The sequence below is a fragment of the Durio zibethinus genome, chromosome 8 (genome assembly GCF_047325235.1).
Source record: "Durio zibethinus cultivar Kanyao isolate XHJ-2024 chromosome 8, ASM4732523v1, whole genome shotgun sequence".
NCBI classification, from domain to species: Eukaryota; Viridiplantae; Streptophyta; class Magnoliopsida; order Malvales; family Malvaceae; genus Durio; species Durio zibethinus.
Window position 1 is genome coordinate 10521280 of NC_143169.1, and position 6000 is coordinate 10527279.

The following is a 6000-nucleotide window of genomic DNA, read 5'->3' on the forward strand; positions in this document are numbered from 1 at the left end:
AAGACGAGGCCAGCTGAAAGGAGAGAGCTATTTACTATCTGAGTAAAAAGTTCACTGAATATGAATCCAAGTATTCTTCATTGGAAAAAATGTGTTGTGCATTAGCGTGGACTGCCAAAAAACTCAGACAGTATATGCTTTATCATACTACATGGCTCATAGTGAAACTGGATCCAATTAAGTATATCTTTGAGAAACCTTCTTTATATGGGAAAATCACTAGATGGAAAGTAATGCTCTCAGAATACAATATTATATACATGAGCCAAAAAGTAATAAAATGAGGCATTATAGTAAAATTTCTTGTAGATCGTGCTACTGAAGACTATGAGCCGATGAAGTTGGAATTCCCTGACGAAGACTTAATGACTACTTCCCAACCGGAGGAAGGGGAACATGTAGAAAAATGTTGGAGAATGTACTTTGATGGAGCTGCTAATGCCTTGGGGCATGGAATTAGGGCAATTCTGATTTCTCCAGAAGAACAATACTATCTTATAACAGCGAGGTTAAATTTCAATTGCACAAATAACATCACTAAATATGAGGCATGTGTCATGGGCTTACAAGCTGCTATAGATAGAAGAGTGAAAGTACTGAAAGTGTTTAGAGACTCAGCTCTAGTCATATATCAGTTGAAAGAAGAATGGGAGACGAAAGATTCAAAACTTGTTCCGTATCATAAGTATATTCTAGAGTTGATGAAACAATTTGAAGATATCCAGTTTGATCACTTACCTCGAGAAGAGAATTTGATTGCTGACGCATTGGCTACTCTGGCTGCAATGATTCGAATTAACGATAATATCGACATTCAGCCCATCAAGTTAGATGTTAAGGATATACCAACTTATTGTTCTAAAGTAGAGGGAGAAGAAGACGGAAAGCCCTAGTATTATGACATCTTACAGTATGTCAAGGATCAGTAGTATCCAGTTCAAGCAACAGAAAATGATAAAAGGGTCATCCGAAGATTGGCTATGATCTTTTTCCTGGATGGGATGTCTTGTACAAAAGAAGCAAGGATCAAGTATTATTGAGGTACGTAAATGAGACTGAAGCGAAAAAAATCATTAAAGAGGTGCATGATGGAATAGTGGGGCACATAGTAGTGGACATGTGATGGCAAGACAGATCATGAGAGTGGGATATTTTTGGTTGACAATAGAGAATGATTGCATTGACTATGCTCGTAAATGCCATAAATGCCAGATATATGCTGATAAGACCAGAAAGTTGAAAGTATCAATTTTTCCTGTGCAAGAACAATCATTCTTTTGTTCCTTTTTATTTTAATTTTGATTTTGATTTTTCTTTAAATAATTCGACGACGGAGCCTCTGCAAGTGAAACAGTAGTTTTTCTTGCATACTCTTGAGGTGAGGGAATTTTCTCAATTTTTTGCTAAAAGTATTAGAGTTAATTGAGAATAATTTCCAATAATTAATTACTTGGTAAAATTTTAAGGCTATTTGGATAACACAAAGTTATGCTGGTACTATCTTTTGATGGGCGTTGTGAGGGTGCTATAACCTTCCTCACACGTAACAAAACTCCCAAACTTTGTTCTGGTTAGTAGACCTGAACCTATTCTTTTAGGGGCCCTTAAACTTCGATGTTCCCAGAAAGGACAAATTCTTTAGGTGGCGAATCGCACCTAGATAAAAAAGATTAGTGGCAACTCCTAAAAGTCAATGTCTAGCGATATATCCCCGGATCTAGACATTATGATAGGGATAGGGGGCCAATATAAGGGCCAAGTACCAACACCCATTGCACATCATGTGCGCACACCCCCTCAACCCCCCCAATCGTCGAAACCCCAATGCCGCCGGTCAGGTTCTCCGGTGATGCTCCAGCGATAGTGCCCCGGGCGAAAAAAAATGTAGCACCAGCACATGCTCGAGCCCAGCATGTGCACCCGTAACCCTCAGTCTGGTCTGATCTTAGACTGGGAATGAACTCCGTATGCTTAGACTGGGAATGAACTCTGTATGCCTAAGTCAACCCACGAAACAAGCGTGCAGGCGCTCAGTCGGCCAGAGGGGCAGGATGCGTAAGCCGAGGATCGACCGGGTCCCCCTCAACGTGCTGTCGATCTTGCTACCGTAACCTTTGGTTTGGTTTGATCTTAGACTAGGAGTGAACTTCGTATGCCTAAGCCAACCGACGAAACGAACGGGTGGGCGGGCGGGCACTACGCCGGCCAGAGAGGCGGGATGCGTAAGCCGTGGATCGATAGGGTGGTAGGTGGGTTTAGGCACATCTTCATATTTTTGCCATGCCAATGCCGTTTTTATGGCTTGTAAATTCATACAATGGTCCCTTAAGCCTTCATGTGAAGTTTCATGGCAAGATGACTCGTTTTCTATTTTTCACGATTTTCAAAACTTTTTACGGTTCGGGATTTTCTTAAAATTTTTTCAGAAGGAGTTTTGGCTCCAAACTTGGTAGATGTGATCCTTGTATTTTTTTTGTCATGCACAAAAAAATTCAGCTAAAAACTTGAAGTGTACAGGATTTTGTGACCATTTGAAAAAAGTGTGCCCATTCTAGATACTTCAATGGCTACTGGCTGCAAACCTGTAAAATCTCAAATGCTCTTTAAGGGGGTGTGAGTTCTCGAGGTTTGATGAGGGATAAGGGGCCAATTTAAGGGCCAAGTACCGACACCCATCGCACATCATGTGTGCACACCCCCTTGGCCCCCCCAATCGCCGGAACCCCAACGACTCCGGTCAGGTTATCCGATGATGCTTCGACGATGGTGCCCCGAGCAAAAAAAAATGCGGCACCAGCACATCCCCGAGCCCAGCATGTGCACTTGCAACCCTCGGTCTGGTCTGATCTTAGACTGGGAATGAACTCCGTATGCCTAAGTCAACCCACGAAACGAGCGTGCGGGCGCTCAGTCGGCCAGAGGGGCAGGATGCGCAAGCCGAGGATCAATCGGGTCCCCCTCAATGTACTGCCGATCTTGCTGCCACAACCCTCGATCCGATCTGAACTTAGACTAGGAATGAACTCCGTATGCCTAAGCCAACCGACGAAACGAGCGGGCGGGCGGGCGGGCACTACGCTAGCCAGAGAGACGGGATGCGCAAGCCGTGGATCGATAGGGTGGTAGGTGGGTTTAGGCACATTTTCATATTTCTACCATGCCAATGCCATTTTTATGGCTTGTAAATTCATACGTTGGTCCCTTAAGCCTTCATGTGAAGTTTCATGGGAAGACGACTCGTTTTTTATTTTTCACGATGTTTTAAACTTTTTACGGTCCGAGATTTTTTTAACTTTTTTCAGAAGGAGTTTTGGCCCCAAACTTGGTAGATGTGATCCTTGTATTTTTGTGGGAATGCACAAAAAAATTCAGCTAAAAACTTGAAAAGCACAGGATTTTGTGACGATTTCAAAAAAGTGTCCCCATTTCAGACACTTTAATGGCTACTGGCTGCAAACCTGTAAAATCTAAAATGCTCTTTAAAGGGGTGTGAGTTCTCGAGGTTTGATGAGGGATAGGGGGTCAATATAAGGGCCAAGTACCAGCACCCATCGCACATCATGTGTGCACACCCCTCCCGGGCCCATCAATCACCGGAACCCCAATACTGCAGGTCAGGTTTTTTGGCGATGCTCCGGCGATGCTGCCTCGGGTGAAAAAAAATGCGGCACCAGCACATGCTCGAGTCTAGCATGTGTGCCCTCAACCCTCGGTCTGGTTCGATCTTAGACTGGGAATGAACTCCGTATGCTTAGACTGGGAATGAACTCCGTATGCCTAAGTCAACCCACGAAACGAACATGCGGGCACTCAGCCGGCCAGAGGGGTAGGATGCGCAAGCCGGGGATCGGCAGGGTCCCCCTCAGCGTGCTGCAATCTTGCTGCCATAACCCTCGGTCCGGTCTAATCTTAGACTAGGAATTAACTCCGTATGCCTAAGACAACTGACGAAACGAGCGGGCGGGCTGGTGGGCACTACGCCGGCCAAAAAGGCGAGATGTGCAAGCCGTGGATCGATAGGGTGGTAGGTAGGTTTAGGCACATCTTCATATTGCTACCATGCCAATGCCATTTTTATGGCTTGTAAATTCATACAATGGTCCCTTAAGCCTCCATGTGAAGTTTCACGATTTTTAAAACTTTTACGGTTCGAGATTTTTTAAAAATTTTTTACAGAAGGAGTTTTGGCCCCAAACTTGGTAGACGTGATCCTTGTATTTTTTTTGGCATGCACAAAAAAATTCAGCTAAAAACTCGAAGTGTATAGGATTTTGTGACCATTTGAAAAAAATGTCCCCATTTCAGACACTTTAATGGCTACTGGCAGCAAACCTGTAAAATCTCAAATGCTCTTTACGAGGGTGTGAGTTCTTGAGGTTTGATGAGGGATAGGGGGCAAATATAAGGGCCAAGTACCAGCACCCATCGCACATCATGTGCGCACAGCCCCCCGGCCCCCCCAATCATCGGAACCCCAATGCCGCCGGTTAGGTTCTCTGACGATGCTCCGGCGATGGTGCCCCGAGCTAAAAAAAATATGGCACCACACATGCCTGAGCCCAGCATGTGCACCCGCAACCCTCGGTCTGGTCCGATCTTAGACTGGGAATGAACCTCGTATGCCTAAGTCAACCCACGAAACGAGCGTGTGGGCATTCAGCCGGCTAGAGGGGCAGGACGCGCAAGCCGGGGATCGGCCGGGTCCCCCTCAGCGTGCTGTTGATCCTGCTACCGCAACACTCAGTCTGGTCTGACCTTAGACTGGGAATGAACTCCGTTTGCCGAAGCCAACCGACGAAACGAGCGGACGGGCGGGCACTACGTCGACCAGAGAAACGGGATGCGCAAGCCGGGGATCGATAGGGTGGTAGGTGGGTTTAGGCACATCTTCAAATTTCTATTGTGCCAATGCCATTTTTATGGCTTGTAAATTCATACAATGGTCCCTTAAGCCTTCATATGAAGTTTCATGGCAAGACGACTCGTTTTCTATGTTTCATGATTTTCGAAACTTTTTACGGTTCAAGATTTTTTTAAATTTTTTCAGTAGGAGTTTTGGCCCCAAACTTCGTAGACTTGATCCTTGTATTTTTTTGGGCATGCACAAAACAATTCATCTAAAAACTCGAAGTGTTTAGGATTTTGTGACCATTTGAAAAAAGTGTCCCCATTTTAGACACTTTAATGGCTACTGGCAGCAAACCTGTAAAATCTCAAATGCTCTTTAAGGGGGTGCGAGTTCTCGAGGTTTAATGAGGGATAGGGGGCCAATATAAGGGTGAAGTACCAGCACCCATTGCACATCATGTGCGCACACCCCCCGGCCCCTCTCAATCCCCGGAACCTCAATGTCGTTGGGTAGGTTCTTTGATGATGCTCCGGCGATGGTGCCCCGAGCGAAAAAAATACGGCACCAGCGCATGCCTGAGCCCAGCATGTGCACCCGCAACCCTCGGTCCGGTCCGATCTTAGACTGGGAATGAACTTCGTATGCCTAAGTCAACCCACGAAATGAGCGTAGGGGCGCTCAGCCAGCCAGAGGGGCAAATGCGTAAGTCGGGGATCGATTGGGTCCCCCTCAGCATGCTGCCGATCTTACTGCCACAACCTTCGATCCGATCTAATCTTTGACTGGGAATGAACTCCGTATGCCTAAGCCAACCGATGAAACGAGCGTGCGGGTGGGTGGGCACTACGTCGGGCAGAGAGACGGGATGCGCAAGCCGTGGATCGATAGGGTGGTAGGTGGGTTTAGGCACATATTCATATTTCTATAATGCCAATGTCATTTTTATGGCTTGTAAATTCATACAATGGTCCCTTAAGCCTTAATGTGAAGTTTCATGGCAAGACGACTCGTTTTCTATTTTTCAGGATTTTTGAAACTTTTTACGATTCGGGATTTTTTAAAAATTTTTTTAGAAGGATTTTTGGCCCCAAACTAGGTAGAAGTGATCCTTCTATTTTTTTCGGCATGCACAAAAAAATTCAGCTAAAAAC